The 18,737-nt window shown below is 50.1% G+C and overlaps 1 protein-coding gene and 1 pseudogene across 7 annotated transcripts in view; one reads left to right on the forward strand and one right to left on the reverse strand.

The window, feature by feature from the left end:
* GRB10 (growth factor receptor bound protein 10) overlaps nt 1-18,737 on the forward strand; it is a 209,306-nt gene that overhangs the window by 40,495 nt on the left and 150,074 nt on the right. The window lies entirely within an intron of this gene.
* LOC138439089 (putative monooxygenase p33MONOX pseudogene) lies at nt 8,161-10,564 on the reverse strand (annotated as a pseudogene).

The raw sequence follows: 18,737 nt of genomic DNA on the forward strand, positions 1-18,737 counted from the left end.
ATAAATAAAATAGGTAACTAATGAGACCCTATTGAACAGCATAGGGGACTCAACTCAGCGCTGTGTGGTGGCTGAATGGAAAGGAAATCCAAAAAGGAGGAGATACGTGTGTGTGCGTGGCTGGGTCACTTTGCTGTACGGCAGAAACTAACACAACGTTATAAAGCAGCTATATTCCAATAAGAATTTTCTAAAAAAAGGAAGAGAAATAATGTTTTTCCCTGCTTAGGAGTCACTTGGAGGGGTCGCTTTTTGGCTTGCATTTGTTTGAGAGGCTTTGCAGCTCTTGTGGGGGCGTGTTTGTGACTGCTGCGCTGAGGATCTGGACACGGGCCTCCCAGGGCTGCCTCTGTCAGCTGTCCTTGCTCAGTCCAGTTCCATCTTCCTGGTTCCTGGGACACAGGTGGGTTGCAGCTGTGTTCTGGACATCTTGGGTTTGCGTCGGGGGACTCTGGATCCTGTTTTAACCTTCTTAGCAGGGAGTTTCACTGTTGAAGTGTAGATGCAGGCCTTGTGGGATGGATGTCTGTGGCCTTGGGGTCTGTGATTCTTCAGGGTTCACCACTCCGCTCGTACGGTCAGCGTGGGTGAGTGCAGCTCCTCTTTCGTCTCTCTCACGCCTTCCTGGAGCACTGCCTCCCCGGGGCCCCTGAGAGCAGGGCCACGAGCTCAGCTTTCTCACTGTGGAGTGGGATGCATCTCCCACTGGACCCTGTGGACTGGGATGTGGGGGAGGGGGCAAATGCCAGTTCACCCCTCCTCTCACCTCCTGACCCCCTCCTGACGCCATCAGGGCTGGAGGCGAAGCTGCCCTGCCCCTGCAAGCGAGCTGGGTGTCCAGTTCCTCCAGGTAGGAGGGAGAAGACCAGCTCTTCTTGGCAGCCAGCACAGTGTTAGGGCCTCTGAGCCTGAGCACCAGCTACCCACAGGCCAGGGCCCAGTTCAGTTCAGTTCAGTTCAGTCGCTCAGTCGTGTCCAACTCTTTGCGACCCCATGAATCGCACCAGGCCTCCCTGTCCATCACCATCTCCCTCAGTTCACTCAAACTCACGTCCATCGAGTCCGTGATGCCGTCTAGCCATCTCATCCTCTGTCGTCCCCTTCTCCTCCTGCGCCCAATCCCTCCCAGCATCAGAGTCTTTTCCAGTGAGTCAGCTCTTCACATGAGGTGGCCAAAGTACTGAAGCTTCAGCTTTAGCATCATTCCTTCCAAAGAAATCCCAGGGCTGATCTTCAGAATGGACTGGTTGGATCTCCTTGCAGTCCAAGGGACTCTCAAGAGTCTTCTCCAACACCACAGTTCAAAAGCATCAATTCTTCGGCACTCAGCCTTCTTCACAGTCCAACTCTCACATCCAAACATGACCACTGGAAAAAACATAGCCTTGACTAGACGGACTTTTGTTGTCAAAGTAATGTCCCTGCTTTTGAATATACTATCAAGATTGGTCATAACTTTTCTTCCAAGGAGTAAGTGTCTTTTAATTTCATGGCTGCAGTCACCATCTGCAGTGATTTTGGAGCCCAAGAAAATAAAGTCTGACTCTGTTTCCCCATCTATTTGCCATGAAGTGATGGGACCGGATGCCATGATCTTCATTTTCTGAATGTTGAGCTTTAAGCCAACTTTTTCACTCTCCTCTTTCACTTTCATCAAGAGGCTTTTTAGCTCCTCTTCACTTTCTGCCATAAGGGTGGTGTCATCTGCATATCTGAGGTTATTGATATTTCTCCCGGCAATCTTGATTCCAGCTTGTGTTTCTTCCAGCCCAGCGTTTCTCATGATGTACTCTGCATAAATAAGTTAAATAAGCAGAGTGACAATATACACCCTTGATGGACTCCTTTTTGTATTTGGAACCAGTCTGTTGTTCCATGCCCAGTTCTAACTGTTGCTTCCTGACCTGCATACAGATTTCTCAAGAGGCAGGTCAGGTGCTCTGGTATTCCCATCTCTTTCAGAATTTTCCATAGTTTATTGTGATCCACACAGTCAAAGGCTTTGGCATAGTCAATAAAGCAGAAATAGATGTTTTTCTGGAACTCTCTTGCTTTTTCCATGATCCAGCAGATGTTGGCAATTTGATCTCTGGTTCCTCTCACTTTTCTAAAACCAGCTGGAACATCAGGGAGTTCACGGTTCACGTATTGCTGAAGCCTGGCTTGGAGAATTTTGAGCATTACTTTACTAGCATATGAGATGAGTGCAATTGTGCGGTAGTTTGAGCATTCTTTGGCATTGCCTTTCTTTGGGATTGGAATGAAAACTGACCTTTTCCAGTCATATGGCCACTGCTGAGTTTTCCAAATTTGCTGGCATATTGAGTGCAGCACTTTCACAGCATCATCTTTCAGGATTTGAAACAGCTCCACTGGAAATACATCACCTCCACTAGCTTTGTTCATAGTGATGCTTTCTAAGGCCCACTTGACTTCACATTCCAAGATGTCTGGCTCTAGATGAGTGATCACATCATCATGATTATCTGGGTCGTGAAGATCTTTTTTGTAGAGTTCTTCTGTGTATTCTTGCCACCTCTTCTTAATATCTTCTGCTTCTGTGCGGTCCATACCATTTCTGTCCTTTATCGAGCCCATCTTTGCATGAAATGTTCCCTTGGTATCTCTAATTTTCTTCTAGAGATCTCTAGTCTTTCCCATTCTGTTGTTTTCCTCTATTTCTTTGCATTGGTCACTGAAGAAGGCTTTCCTATCTCTTCTTGCTATTCTTTGGAACTCTGCATTCAGATGCTTATATCTTTCCTTTTCTCCTTTGCTTTTCGCCTCTCTTTTCACAGCTATTTGTAAGGCCTCCCAGACAGCCATTTTGCTTTTTTGCGTTTCTTTTCCATGGGGATGGTCTTGATCCCTGTCTCCTGTACATTGTCATGAACCTCATTCCATAGTTCATCAGGCACTCTATCAATCAGATCTAGGCCCTTAAATCTATTTCTCACTTCTACTGTATAATCATAAGTGATTGGATTTAGGTCATACCTGAATGGGCTAGAGGTTTTCCCTATTTTCTTCAATTTGAGTCTGAATTTGGTAATAAGGAGTTCATGATCTGAGCCACCGTCAGCTCCTGGTCTTGTTTTTGTTGACTGTATAGAGCTTCTCCATCTTTGGCTGCATAGAATATAATCAATCTGATTTTGGTATTGACCATCTGGTGATGTCCATGTGTAGAGTCTTCTCTTGTGTTGTTGGAAGAGGGTGGTTGCTATGACCAGTGCATTTTCTTGGCAAAACTCTATTAGTCTTTGCCCTGCTTCATTCCGCATTCCAAGGCCAAGTTTGCCTGTTACGCCAGGTGTTTCTTGACTTTCTACTTTTGCCTTCCAGTTTACTTTTGCCTATAATGAAAAGAACATATTTTTTGGGTGTTAGTTCTAAAAGGTCTTGTAGGTCTTCATAAAACCATTCAGCTTCAGCTTCTTCAGCATTACTGGTTGGGGCATAGACTTGGATTACTGTGATATTGAATGGTTTGCCTTGGAGACGAACAGAGATCATTCTGTCGTTTTTGACACTGCATCCAAGTACTGCATTTCAGACTCTTTTGTTGACCATGATGGCTACTCCATTTCTTCTGAGGGATTCCTGCCCTTAGTAGTAGATATAATGGTCATCTGAGTTAAATTCACCCATTCCAGTCCATTTTAGTTTGCTGATTCCTAGAATGTCGGCGTTTACCCTTGCCATCTCTTGTTTGACCACTTCCAATTTGCTTTGATTCATGGACCTGACATTCCAGGTTCCTATGCAATATTGCTCTTTACAGCATCGGATCTTGCTTCTATCATCAGTCACATCCACAGCTGGGTATTGTTTTTGCTTTGGCTCCATCCCTTCATTCTTTCTGGAGTTATTTCTCCACTGATCTCCAGTAGCATATTGGGCACCTAATGACCTGGGGAGTTCTTCTTTTGGTATCCTATCATTTTGCCTTTTCATACTGTTCATGGGGTTCTCAAGGCAAGAATACTGAAGTGGCTTGCCATTCCCTTCTCCAGTGGACCATGCTCTCTCATTTCACCACTGGCCTTTGTTGGAGTAGGGTGGATATCCCTGGAAAGGCTCTGGCTCTGTTGGGTAGGGTGGGTATCCATGGAAAGGCTGTGGCTCCCTTGGGTAGGGTGGGGATCACTGGGAAGGCTGTGGTTCTGTTGGGTAGGGTGGGGATCACTGGGAAGGCTCTGGCTCTGTTGGGTAGGGTGGGGATCACTGGGAAGGCTCTGGCCACATTCCCATAAGATACCTGTCTTTTGACCTCATTCTTTCAGGATGAGAGTCTTAGCTCCATCCATGTGCCTGCACATGGCGGTATCTCATTCTTTTTTATGACTGAATAGGCATTATTTATTTTTTTTGTTTCTTTCAAATTTTAACTTTTTATTGACATACAGTTGATGTATAATATTATATGTTACAAGTATACAATATAGTGATTCACAATTTTTAAAAGTTATACTCTATTTATAGTTATCATAAAGTATTGACTATGTTCCCCGTATTGTGCAGTGTATCCTTGTAGCTTATTTTTTTAAATTTTTGTTGGAGTATAGTTGCTTTACACTGTCCCATCAGTTTCTGCTGCACAACCAAGTGAACCAGCTATCCACACCCCCTCTCTTTTTCTTAAAGCTTCGTGCTCGTAAGCAGTGACAATCAAGGTCAAAGTTAAACTTGGACAAAGTGCACTGCAGGCGTACATTTGGCGTGTTACTTAAGATAAGGCATAGGATTTGAACCCAGCATTCTCAGCTCAGACTCGGCTGCTCTGTGACGCCGCCAGTGTCCCAGGATGTGGTGCAGGGCTGCCTGGCTAGGCCTGCACCCTCTAGGATATGCGAGCTGCAGGCAGTAGGCAGCCACGAGGAGCCCCGCGCTCTGTGGGGGGAGGAGGCGCAGAGACCAGAGAGCCGCGACAACCTGCACGGCGACGGTAACAAGCGCGGTGTGTGTGCGTGTGCTGGCTTCCCTGGTGGCTCAGACGGTAAAGCGTCTGTCGACAATGTGGGCGACCTGGGTTCGATCCCTGAGTCGGGAAGATCCACTGGAGAAGGAAATGGCAATCCACTCCAGCACTCTCGCCTGGAAAATCCCATGGACGGAGGAGCCTGGTGGGCTGCAGTCCATGCGGTCGCGAAGAGTCAGACACGACTGAGCGACTTCACTCTTACTTTTCACTCTCCTGCATTGGAGAAGGAAATGGCACCCCACTCCAGTGTTCTTGCCTGGAGAATCCCAGGGACGGGGGAGCCTGGTGGGCTGCCGTCTGTGGGGTTGCACAGAGTCGGACACGACTGAAGCGACTTAGCAGCAGCAGCAGCAGCATTCCTTTGTGTGGATCCATTGCAGCAAGGTCATCCGTCCACCTGTGGGTAGTCATTTGGGCTGCTCCAGGTCTTTATGATTTCAATACAGCTGGCATTCTTTACTGCCTGGGTCCCTCTTTCGAGGAGTGCTCTGCCCTTCTGCCACCCTCCTTCCTGGACCTCATCTTTTCCTGCCCAAATCTGGAGTTTCTGGTTTGGGGTGTGGCTGCAGGTCTGCCAGTCAGCTCTTCTGTTCTGGTCTGGGAGAGAGCAAGGGTAGGGCTGGTCAGGAAGATGATTTCCAAGGCCAGCCAACGCGGGGAACAAGGCCCCAAGATAAAGAGGTCTGGACATATGTGGACCCCACCTCGCTAATTCTCTCCGAGCCGGATTATAGTATCAGGGACCAGACCACTGTGGATGCTGTGAATCTGCCCTTATTTTGCTGCTTTTACTCATGTTGGGAATGGTTAGAGATGATTCCTGGGGGCATAGGGAGCTCATGGTAGCTTTCTTTTCAGATAGCTCAGACTGTGGTCTGGGAGGTCCCATCCTGGTTAGCAGCAAGTTATCACCAGACTTGGAGGTCTGTGCGGGCTGAATCTGCACTCTGGGCAGACCCATCATCTAAGGTGTTTGCTGTCTTTATCTTCCTAGGATGGTGGTCAGCAAATTTAGACTGGGGACTTGTGGATCTTTGTGGTATAAAAACTTGCCCTTCTTGCCTTGCCGTTCGGATGGACTTGGCTTCACATGTTGGGGAGTGGGCAGACCCTAAGCCTGAGAACTGCCTGTGTATTTATTTATTTAGCTATGCCAGGCCTCGGTTGTGGTACACAGGATCTTGGTTGTGTCTGGTGGGATCTTTCACTGCAGGGCATGGGCTCTGTAGTTGAGTGGCGAGAGCCACAGAGTGCAGGCTCGGTAATTGCAGCATGCAGGCTTAGTTGCTACATGGCCTGTGGGATCTTAGTTCCCTGGCTTGGGCTCGAACCCATGGCCCCTGCATTGCCAGGTGGATTCTCAACCACTGGACCACCGGGGAAGTCACTATGTATGTACTTCTGCCTGCGGTTGGTTGTTTGAAATTAAGGGTAGCTACCCTAACACGGCTCCATTGCTCACCCCCCAAGTGGCTCTTGCCAAGCTTGACCTGTTTGTGATCATGGAAGCTTCTGTTGGACAGGGCTGCCCCACAGTGGAGACACAAGGAAGGATGATGATGGGAACCTTTGTGTGTGCCCCTGCTCAGGCAGAAACAAGAAGAGATGCAGTGAGGAAAGCTGTTTTTCTTAGTCTTTGGTCTTGATCCAGTGATGGTAGCAGCACATTCAACTTTCCAAATAGGTCTGATGAGTGGTTAGAGCTGCGTCTCCTGTGGTTGTTGTTCATTTGCTCAGTCCTGTCCGACTCTTTGCATCACCATGGACTGCAGCACACCAGGCTTCCCTGTCCATCACCATCTCCCGGAGTTTGCTCAAACCCATGTCCATTGATTGGATGATGCCATCCAACCATCTCATCCTCTGTTGCCCCTTCCTCCTCCTGCCTTCAGTCTTTCCCAGCATCAGGGTCTTTTCAAAGTTCTTTGCATCAAGGGGCCAAAGTACTGGAGCTTCAGCATTAGTCCTTCTACTGAATGTTTGGGGTTGATTTCCTTTAGGATTGATTGGTTTGATCTCCTTGCTGTCCAGGGGCCTCTCAACAGTCTCTCCAGCACCACAGTTCAAAGCCATCAATTCTTTGGCATTTAGCCTTCTTTATGGTCCAACTCATGTATCGATCTGTACATGACTACTGGAAAAACCATAGCTTTGACTATACGGACCTTTGCCAGAAAATTGATGTCTCTGCTTTTTAATATACTGTCAAGGTTTGTCATAGCTTTCCTTCCAAGGAGCAAGTGTCTTGATTTCATGGCTACAGTCACCATCTGCAGTGATTTTGGAGCCCAAGAGAATAAAATCTGCCACTGTTTCCATTTTTTTCCCTATTTGCCATGAAGTGATGGGACCGGATGCCATGATCTTTTCTGTATGTTGAGTTTCAAGCCAACTTTTTCACTCTCCTCTTTCACCTTCATCAAGAGGCTCTTTAGTTTCTCTTCGCTTTCCGCCATTAGGGTGGTGTCATCTGCATATCTGAGGTCAATATTGCTCCCTGCAGTCTTGATTCCAGTTTGTAGTTCATCCAGCCTCTCATTTCACATGATACATCTGAGATGTTACCTATGGCCGACTTTGTAATTTCCCAGTGGACTTCCTGCCTTAGTACCTCCCAGGGGATCTTGGCTCCTGGGATAGCAGAGGCGGCTTTTTCTAGGGTCTTCCTCACGGAGGGCTGCTACAGGCTCCCATGTGGTCTGCACGCCAGACATTTCAAGAAACAAATTTTCCTTTTCTCTTCCTGTAAGTGAGGACAACCAGCGGCAACGTTAGTCGGAGTGTCACTGGATCCACAGGCCTTGACATTCCAGTCTTAGGAGGTTCGTTTCTCTTTAAGTTAGAGGCTCAAAGGAAGATGGAGGGATGAAATAACACGCAATGAGATTTATGATAAGTACAGACTGATGAAAGAGCTCCATTTGAAAGTGTTGCATGTTTTCAGAAATAACAGCGCTTGGCCCGAACATGGCATGGAGGAGGGAAAAGGGTAGCATTTCAAAGGTGCTGTTTCTTTGTACTGTCAAGGAGTATTTTGACAAATTACTCCATAGACACGCGAGTTGGTGTGTGAGGTCCAGCAGGTGTGTGATGGATGTGGATGAATTCATCAGGAGATTATTACTTTCTTAGTTATTGCAGTTCTTGGAACCATGGGGGGAAATACTGCCTTTATTTTTATTTTTTTTTTTTTTTGAGAAAGTAGTATGGATTTTTATTGTCAAAACAAGTAAGAGATACAAGCATAACAGAAGACACAAATAAATTAATTCTGATCATTTGAGACTCCAGGGTGTCTCTGGGGGAAGGTCAGCTCGGCTCCTTGTGTAGACACAATACCGTCCAAAGGCAAGAGACAGCAGGAATGGACGGTGTTCAAGACAGTGGCTGCACGTGTACAGTGAAGAGAAATGAGAGAGTGGCTTCCCCAGTTCCTTCCTCAGCGAGGTATGTTTACGAAGGCATGAGGCTCATTTGAGGGGAAAATGATTGCATACAGAAATTTTTTTATTCTTCTGCCTCCCAGGAAAAAAATTTCGAAGCCCTAGCCTGAGCAAGAAAATCAAACTAGAGTGACAGCAGTTTCCCATGAACCTCAAGACTACATTCCAACTGCAGCAAATGGAAGCTAAATTAATGTCACTTTAAAGTGCAACAAAGGATGTGTTAAGACTAGTGTTTGTTCTGTGACACGCAGAAGAGAAGCACCCCTCCCACAGCACAGGCCCCAGAGGTCCCACAGCAAGGGCTGGCTGCGGGACACAGGCCCACGAGGTCCCCCAGGACGCGAGGAGACGCCGGTGCCAGCACAAGCGGGGGGTCCCTGCCGGGGCTGGCTCCTAGCCCTACCCAGATCTCAAGCAGGCCTTGGGTTCCCTGACTGACCAGACCGGAGCACCCAGCACCAGCACCAGCACAGCCGTGAGGGCCGAAGCCGCCTGCGCTAGTCCACGGACATCCCCTCGCCATGGTCTGTCCACGCGCACCTGGACAGTGGTGAAGGAATCCTGAAGCCTTGGTTTTGGAACAACGCAGACAGTCACCTAGTAAGCAGTGGTCCAAGTTCTGGGGAGGTCCCCATACACCACTGCTCAAGTTTAGTCTAACATTAAAGCAATACAAAATGGCTTTTCCACACAAGGACAAGCTTTGCACTAATGTTTCGCAAAAACCAATTATGTCTCCATCTAGCCTCAGTCTGATTTTCACAAAGACAAAACTTTTCCTATGTCAGAGCCAAGGTAAAGGGAGCTGGGCTCGATACCCTCGATGCAGAGCCCCCGGGACAGAAAGCTCTAGAAGCCAGTGGGTGTGAGAACATTCAAGTCCCGGGGTTTGAGGCTGTGGGCCCGCGGCAGCTGCTTCGTCCCTTCCATCACTGGGATATCCATCTTGGGCGGCTTGAACTTTGCTGGCTCCTCTGTCCTCCGGGTGGCTTGTCCGCGCATCACTTCCATTGGAGAAGGCTTCTGGGCTCCTTTGTAGGCTTGGATGGCAAAGCCTCCTGACTCAGACTTCGGGAGGGATCTCGGTCCAAAGAGGCTCCATTTATCAGCTGAGCTTCTGTCTTTATCCCCGCTTCCAGAATCCATGGTGCTAAGACTGGGGCCAGGTAAGGCTGTGGCAGAACCAGAAGTGAACCAGCCTCTGCTCTTCTGCTTAGGGGAGGCCTGGGGGCTGCTGCTCGGGGTAGACTGCGTGGACGCCGGCTGCCTCTCCTCTCTTGCTGTCTCTCCACTCTGGAGCTTTAGTTTGTGGAGTGCTTCTGCCACTCGCAGGTACTTGGTCTCCTCAGTGGTGAGGCCCTTGTGTGGGGTGTAGCCGGCATCTCGCAGCCCTGCCTGTTGCTCAAAACGATGAATGCTCTCCTGGTTCTGTTTTGTGATCAAAGAGCTCATGATGACATGGGTCGCTTTGGCCTTCACCACAGGGGCCTTCTCTGCACTGTGAGTGGCCGGCAGTGGGGCCGGGGCGCGTGGGGAGACGCTGGGCTCTCCCTCCTCCACCTTGGCGAGGTGCTGATACTTGCGCTCTGGAATCACTGGCTTCCAGGGGATGCTGCCCATGTCCGATGGAGGAGGAGTCATGGGTGTAGGGTCCTCAAGGGCATCATCATAGCTGAATGCCCGGCGGTACATCCCGATGGGCAGGGACATCTTGCCTAGAGGCCCACTAGGCTCAAGAGCAGGCACTTCTGGTTGTCTCGAAGCCATTGAAAGACTGGGATCCAGGCGCTTTTCCTACACAGATTTTGAGCTGAGTTCCCCGCCACCAGAGAGAGATGATGCGACGATTATGCCGACAGACAGCTATCAATGAGGAGCATTGTCCAGCTGCTGCAAATTAGCGAAACTGCTCAGGAAGAGTCCATCCATTCCAGAGGTTCTTTCCGTCCGCCGCTGCCGCGGAGCTGCCTGCGGCCCGGGACTAAAGAGGCTCCAAAGACCCACGTCTCTCGAAAGGCTGTTGCGCAGTCCGGATCCAAGCCATGGTGTGAGCGGCGCTGTGCCTGTGGCGACACAGAGGGTCCCCAACGCCAACCTGGGAGGGAGAACAGGATACCAGCGGCCGGCAGCCTCCCTGATCGAAATACTGCCTTTAAAATGACAGATCCTGTGAGTTATGCAAACTCCAGAAGAAAAACTCCTGTGGCTATTTTTAGTGACTCTGATAATGTGAAAGTGTTGTGACCAAGTAGATACATCTTTTTAAATTTTTTTTGGAAACAAAGCAATTTAAAACTCATAGTTTAAAATTTCGTAGTTATGAAAAAAAGAACTTTGTAATACGAAGCCAAATTTCGTACATAACAGATGAATATGTTTATAAATACTTAGATATTTGGAGTTTAAGAATTTTCAGCATCATCTGGATTGTAGAATGTGGACCCATTCAACCTATTTTAAGTGAGAAGACAAGGTGTTTTAAAAATTTTGATTTTGGTCATCTTCTTAAAGCAGAAACTGTGATTTTCCCAGGATTTTTTAATTACTTAATTTGTTTTAACTGGCGGATAATTGCTTTACAACATTGTGACGGTTTTTGCCGTATGTCAACATGAATCGAGGTGCGCTCGTCCAGGATGTTTTTGAAAGAAATGCTGCAGTCGCTGTCCCCCTTTTGCCTTGTCCATGAAAGCGGGGTTGTTTGATATTAGAATCTCTGGCCGGAACGGATGCCTTTGTGTTTTCCCTGGACCAGCGTCCGCCGTCTGGGCTCTTTCCGTGCTCCCTCATCTCTGGAGTTTGTTCCTCCGCCCCCGGGGCCCACAGCTGCCTAGTTTCTTCCACTTTGCCCTGCTCAGCCTGCACGCCCGCCAGGCAGCCTAGCCTGCCCACCCACCATGGCCCTTGTCCGTGTCCACTGAGAGCATGCAGCCCGGGTGTGGGATGACGTACAGGTCCGAGTGTGCTGTGCGATGTCACACCGCTCCCGGGGGTGCCTGGGGCTCAGGTGCTGGGAAGTGTGTGAGATCCGGCTGTGTTGTTGGCTGTGTCTCCACCTCCCTGCCAGGCCAGGCCTGTGCTCAGCTGTTCTCCTACTGTGTGAGTGGCGACAGGGGGCTGGGCGGGCATTCTGGACCTGTTGAGGGGGTACCCCTCCTCAATGTGTATCCCCTACCCCTCCAGACTCTGCTCCAGATAGCCCCTTCCTACCTGACCCAACCCCCACCTCCCAATCCCCCGACCTGCCAGGGGAGGCAGAGTGGACGGTCATTTCTGCCAGGGCTTTGTTACTTGATCCAGATCCCTGGGACCCCTGAAGGTGGGGAGGGCGGTGTGTTTAAAGCAGATCTGCTTTCGGCATGCCCACCCCCTCCCCGCCCCAGGCAGCAGGTTATTGACATCTGCACACGGAGGCCAGAGGACCTTCCCTGGGTCCTGGTTTCTGTAAGCTGTGTACATACTGGAAGGATGATGCTGAAGCTCCAATACTTTGGCCACCTGATGCAAAGAGCTGACTGATGCTGGAAAGATGGAAGGCAAAAGGAGAAGGGGACGACAGAGGATGAAATGGTTAGGTAGCATTACCAACTCAATGGACGTGAGTTTGAGCAAATTCTGGGTGATAGTGAAGGACAGGGGAGCCTGATGTGCTGCAGTTCATGGGTTCACAAAGAGTCAGACAGGATCGAGCGACTGAACAACAACAGCTTCTCTTACAGATTAAACCTTTCAGATCACTTTTCCTGTGACATTTGGGGCAAGTTTATATCTAAACTGGGAGGACTTTAACTGGGGTAAATATAAAGCATTTCCAGCTTTATTTTTAAACAGCTGGAAATGCTCTAAGGAGGCAGTGAGTGATCTGGTCTTTCACGGGATTTGCAGTGAGTGGCAGTGGTGGGCAGAGCCCCACCTTGCAGCAGGCAGCTGTGTCCTTGACCGGAGTGGCTACTCCCGAGGGTGGCCCTGTGGTGAGTGGGACCCAGAGTCTCCTCCAGGCTGTGGTGGCGGGCAGAGTCTGCACTGGCCTTGCTCTGTGCAGTTTCCCTTCCTTTTAATAGGCTTGTGAAGGAGGAAGCAGGATCCTGGCTCCACTCTTTCTTTTCTGTGAAAAGACCTCACAGTGAAACGCATGCATTTTATGCAAAGCCAGGTGATTTTCTTTTCCTCTTGTGCTTCTCTGGGCCTTTTGAGCAGAGCTGCTTTCTTGAGCAGAAGGGGGATGGAGCGCTTTTCAGACCTGGCCTGGCCTCCTCTGTGGTCCTCTGGTCAGCCTCTGCCCCTGCCCAGTCACCCTCCCCCGTGCCCTCCCTGCCTGCCCCCCCCCCCGCCCCCGCCATTTCCCCATCATGCAGAGCCTATTTTGTGGTGTGGCTTTCACTCTGAGAGGGACGGAGGTCCCTGGAGACCTGTGAGGGACCGAATAGCACCGTGGGGCCCTGGGCTTGGCTTGAGAGCGCGAGCTGGCTTCTCTGCTGCGGAAGCTGCAGCCGAGAAATCTGACAGCAGAGTCCTGTGCTTGGACCAGGCCCGTCGGGGAGACACAGTTGGTGCCTGGATCCCTTGTGGGCTGTGTGGGGGAGAGGGTGAAGTCAAGTGGCATTGTGGTCTTCTGACCGAGCCTGTGGACGGGGCGTTTCTGCTGAGACCCAGAAGTGGTGACCTCCGGAGGACCAGGACTTTGGACAGCTGGGCTTGAGAGGTCTGGGGACAGCAGAGTGAACTGTGCAGGGCGGCTGTGCGTGTGTCCTCAGAATTCACGCGAGGTTCGAAGGCGCCCAAAGTTTCTGGTATGTTTAGACAGTGGAGGTGGGTGAGCCCATGGTGGAGGGGAGGGTGAGATCTGAGCAGTGGGTGCTGGGACCCTCACTGTTCAGGGGACCTGAAGTCGGGGGCCCACCGCTAAGGGGACTGGGGGCAGGTGGGTACGCGAGCAGGGCAGCAGGGGTGCGGCCTTGCGGGCTTCCAGGAGGGGACGGGTGATGTCGGGGGGACCCGGAGCTGACCTGTGCCCGTGGCCTAGGGGGGTGGGGGGCAGAAGCCCAGCAGGCAGATGGTGGATCAATAAGGAGGTGCAGATGTTTGCAGGGTAGAAAATACGACCGGCCTTGAGAGTTAGGTATCTTCCCGCAGACCCTGTGGGTGGCGGCCGCCCTGGTGTGGCGACTCCCACAGCCTGGCGCCCCCATGATGTGCACGTGGGTGTGGGGTCTGTGTGCATACGCACACACTGACCTGTACACAGGTCCCCAGAGGCAGGCATTTAGGTTATTTCCAGCCACACTGGAATAAAAAAGTACTTGTGTGCCTATTTAAGGCTCCTGGATGAAGAGCGCTGTGGTGAAGCTCAGGGGCAGGTGACTGGAGGTCTCCGGGGCTGCGGGCAGTCTGCAGCTGTATCTGCCGCCTTCTGCGTGGCCTCCCCTTGCAGCCTCACCTGCACAGTTCTTTAGGTAAAGGCTCTGTGCCCAACTCCAGCCTCAGTCGGATGGACTGGGATGTGGGGCTTGGAGCAGGACTTGGAAACGCCTCATGGCTCAGTGCTAAAGAATCTGCCTGCAATTCAGGAGATCCAGGTTCGATCCCTGGGTCGGGAGGATCCCCTGGAGAAGGAAATGGCAACCCACTCCAGTATTCTTGCCTGGAGAATATTGGACAGAGGAGCCTGGTGGGATACAGTCCATGGAACTGCAGAGTCGGACACGACTGAGTGACTAACATTTCATTTCCGGGGGTCCTAGTGTGAGGCCAGAGCTAAGAACCAGGATTCTGTGGGGATGATTGTCGGGTACTGAGAATGGCCAACACAGGCAGAAGGAGGGATGGAATAGGGGGATCTGCTTAGTGGGGGAGGGGAGGGGCTGGGGAGGCACCTACTGACTCATTAACCAGAGTGGGGACCGCAGGTGGAGGGGGTCTACGGGGAGTCACTCAGCTTTTGAGGGCTGCGGACCTGTGTGGGGATAGCTCTGGGCTGTGGGAGCTGCAAACAGGTGCTCTGCTGAGGGCAGGGCTGGGAGACATGTCCACAAGGAGCTATAAGCCAGGGTGGGTGGTGAGAGGGGCAGTGAGATCACTTGGAAACGCACCTCCTGTATGACGGTGTCAGAGAGCCTCTGTGATCTACAGGAAGAACCACGGTGAAGTCAAACCCAGAGAGGGACCCGGAGAAGAGAGTCATTTGGCAGGTTTTGGAGGACTGTTGAGATGGTTTCGGTGGTGAGGCAGTGCATTGATTTGGGGGATCCAGGCTGTGGGTTTAGAAGCTACTGTATCAACATTTGCGGATGGATTCAGGGAGACAGCAAGGCTGACTGCTGATTAAGAGAGTTCCCCCTCCCTCCTTCCCTCCTGCCTTCTCCCCTCCTCCTTCCAGTCCTCCTAAAATGGGAAATGAATAGGCACATTCCTTGGCCTAGGGAGGGAGCAGCGTGGCAGCGGGATGAAAGAGCTCTGAGACTTAGGGGCCTGAGGGCCAGGGAGCTGGGAGTGAGCAGAGGGCTGGCTGTCCAAGCCGCCCTGCCCGGGTTTAGACTCTGCAGGGGGCGGCAGCAGGATGCCTGAAGGGAGTTTCAGGGTAATAGAAAATACATCAGTATTGCTGCTGTGGAGAAAGTGATGGCCCAGGCTGAAAGACAAATCCCAGATTCAGGGAGGTCCCTCGAGGTTGTGCCTTGGTGGCTGATGTTACCCTTTATGCTACCTGGGAAAAGTCCTCCGAGCAGCACCCTATGACGTGGTCTCAGTTTTCTTGGGTGCCCTGAATGTAAGAAAATTGATGTCTCACTGTAGCTTGTGGCTTCTTCCTCAGAGGGAGCGATCAAGTCACACCTGGAACAAAATGCTGTTATTCTTTATCAGCAGAGAGTTTAGTCTTTAATTAAAGCTGATATATTTAAAGTGAACCAATCTGGATTATTTGGAAGCTGTGGACACTTCCTGTGGTAAACTGGATCTAATGGGTCCAGTCTTTTGCCCTGGGACCCTTAAGACAGTAACGCAACAGGGAAACCCATCGTGATTAAATTCCTGGGCTGCTGTTGCGGAACCCAGCTTGAGGCAGCCAGACCCTAGGAATCACAGGGTCTCCTAGCGTCGTGACATTCAGTTAACCTAGACAGCGGTCACCGTGCAGCTGTTTGGTCTTGTAGCCTCGTCCCTTCTCATTGGCTGCAAACATCAGGACACTGAGTTAACCTAGACGGCGGTCACCGTGCAGCTGTTTGGTCTTGTAACCTGGTCACCTCTCACCTTGGGGCCCTGCCCGAGAATCACGTGGGAAGGTTTGCAGTCCTGGCTGTGAGTTCATCATGAGCACTGTGGGCAGAAGTTGACGGGAAGCCTCAGCCCCGGACTCAGGGAAGGGACGCGCAGGGGAGCAAATCCTCCGTGCCAGCCCCCCTGCTTCGTCGTTGTTAGATGGACTCGTGTCCATTCCTACAAGAATAAGAGCAGTCTCTTATTCTGGAGAGAGACTTAGGAAGTCTGAATCCTGTGTTTGGTGGATCGGCGTGTAGGGGACTCTGGGGGGATAACACAACTCAGAAGCAGAAGCTCCCTGTGAGGGTCCCTTAGGGTCTCCAGGCTGAGCTGTGACTGAGAGCTCCTCCAGACATTTCTAGGCTGAGGTGACAAGCCTAGAAGGGCTTCACATGTCAGGGCTTTCGCTAAGTGTGACTCCATGAAACACTGAATTAATAGATTTAAAAATAAGATGGTCTCTGTGCCCCCAGATAGTTAAGGTGGTAGACAAAGCAGGGCTTGGGAATAGGGTTAGACCACAGAATCACACACTTTCTACTGCCTGATGCGGTGAAAGGGCCGTGAAGTTTAAGAGTAAGTCCAACATCTGTACGGGTCAGAACTGCCAGAAACAGGCGAACACAGGACACCCTGCTGGTTGGCATCTTTACAGCTGGCCTGCCCAGGGCCACTCGAGATGACCGGACGCTAGGACCCTCTCGGAAACGCTCTTCAGATCCTGAGCTCTGCACCTCGCTGCTCTGTGGACCGAGCAGAAGCCAGGCTTGCTGTTCCGACCCACAGTAAATATACATCAGAGACTATGAGAGCCAAAATGAGTGATATACCTTACTGAGTTCACCACAAATCGTAGCAAAGTTTCAGGAGCTCGAGCTGCATCAGTTCTTTTCAGAATTTAAACACAGAGATTGTGTTCATTTATTTTGAGGGGTAGGTGGTTCAGGTACTCGCACATTTTACGGGTCCAGAGGGTCTTCCATGGAAAGCTAAGCCTCCACCCCCAGCCCAGTTTTTAGCCCCTGAGAGCAGCCCCGCTGTGGCTGTCAGCTCTCTGCGGAGGCCTCCTCCCCCAGTGAGGACTGCTGCCTGCCTTGGTTTTCTCCGCTCCTGTCACCCCAGTACCTTAGAGCACCACCCTAGGAAGTGCCTTGTTGATTTGCTTGTTTACCTATGCGCTTAAACTGACTCATCTGAAAAGACCCTGATGCTGGGAAAGATTGAAGGCAGGAGGAGAAGGGGACGACAGAGGATGAGATGGTTGGACGGCATCACCAACCTGATGGACACGAGTTTGAGCAAGCTCTGGGAGTTGGTGATGGACAGGGAAGCCTGGCATGCTGCAGTCCATGGGGTCACAAAGAGTCGGACACGACTGAGCGACTGAACTGAGCTGAAGTATAGTTGATTAACAGTGTTGTATTGGTTTCTGGTTACAGCAGAATGATTTAGTTATATATATTCTTTTTCATATTCTTTTTTATTAGTCTTTCAAGTTATGAATATAATTCCCTGTGCTGTATAGCAGGTCAGTTTAGTCACTTCAGTCGCTCAGTCGTGTCCGACTCTTTGCGACCCCATGAATCTCAGCACGCCAGGCCTCCCTGTCCACCACCATCTCCCGGAGTTCACTCAGACTCACGTCCATCGAGTCCGTGATGCCATCCAGCCATCTCATCCTTTGTTGTCCCTTCTCCTCCTGCCCCCAATCCCTCCCAGCAGGTCCTCGTTTTTCAACCATTTTATATATATAGTAATGTGTATCTGTTAATCCCAAGTTCCTAATTTATTTCTCTCCCCTTTTCCCCATTGATAACCATAATTTTTTTATGGGGGTGAGTTTATTTCTGTTTTATAAATAAGTTCATTTGTACTTTATATTCCACATATAAGCAACATATAATATCTTTCTCTATCTCAATATGACAATCTCTAGATCTATCCATGTTACTGCAAATGGCATAATTTTGTTCTTTTTTATGACTAATATTTCATTGAGCTGGAAGAAGCACAAGCTGGAATCAAGATTGACGGGAGAAATATCAATAACCTCAGATATGCAGATGACACCACCCTTATGGCAGAAAGTGAAGAGGAACTCAAAAGCCTCTTGATGAAAGTGAAAGAGGAGAGTGAAAAAGTTGGCTTAAAGCTCAACATTCAGAAAACGAAGATGATGGCATCGGGTCCCATCACTTCATGGGAAATAGATGGGGAAACAGTGGAAACAGTGTCAGACTTTTTGCGGGGCAGGGGAGGGGGGTGCTCCAAAATCACTGCAGATGGTGATTGCAGCCATGAAATTACTGGAAATGACCAACCTAGATAGTATATTCAAAAGCAGAGACATTACTTTGCCAACAAAGGTCCATCTAGTCAAGGCTATGGTTTTTCCAGTGGTCATGTATGGATGTGAGAGTTGGACTGTGAAGAAAGCTGAGCACCAAAGAATTGATGCTTTTGAACTGTGGTGTTGGAGAAGACTCTTGGACTGCAAGGAGATCTAACCAGTTCTTCTAAAGGAGATCAGTCCTGGGTGTTCTTTGGAAGGAATGATGCTGAAGCTGAAACTTCAGTACTTCGGCCACCTCATGAGAAGAGTTGACTCATTGGAAAAGACTCTGATGCTGGGAGGGATTGGGAGCAGGAGGAGAAGGGGATGACAGAGGATGAGATGGCTGGATGGCATCACTGACTTGATGGGCGTGAGTTTGAGTGAACTCCGGGAGTTGGTGATGGACAGGGAGGCCTGGCATGCTGCGATTCATGGGGTTGCAAAGAGTTGGACACGACTGAGTGACTGAACTGAACTGAATATTTCATTGTATATATACCACAGGTTCTTTATCCATTCCTCTTTTGATGGGAACTGAAGCGCCTCTTGATGAGGGTGAAAGAAGAGAGTGAAAAAGCTGGCTTGAAACTCAGCCTTAAAAAAACTAAGATCATGGCACCCTGTCGCGTCACTTCATGGCAAATAGAAGGGGAAAAAGTGGAAGCAGTGACAGATTTTATTTTCCTGGGCTCCAGAATCACTGCAGACCGTG

The sequence above is a fragment of the Ovis canadensis genome, chromosome 4 (genome assembly GCF_042477335.2).
Source record: "Ovis canadensis isolate MfBH-ARS-UI-01 breed Bighorn chromosome 4, ARS-UI_OviCan_v2, whole genome shotgun sequence".
NCBI lineage: Eukaryota > Metazoa > Chordata > Mammalia > Artiodactyla > Bovidae > Ovis > Ovis canadensis.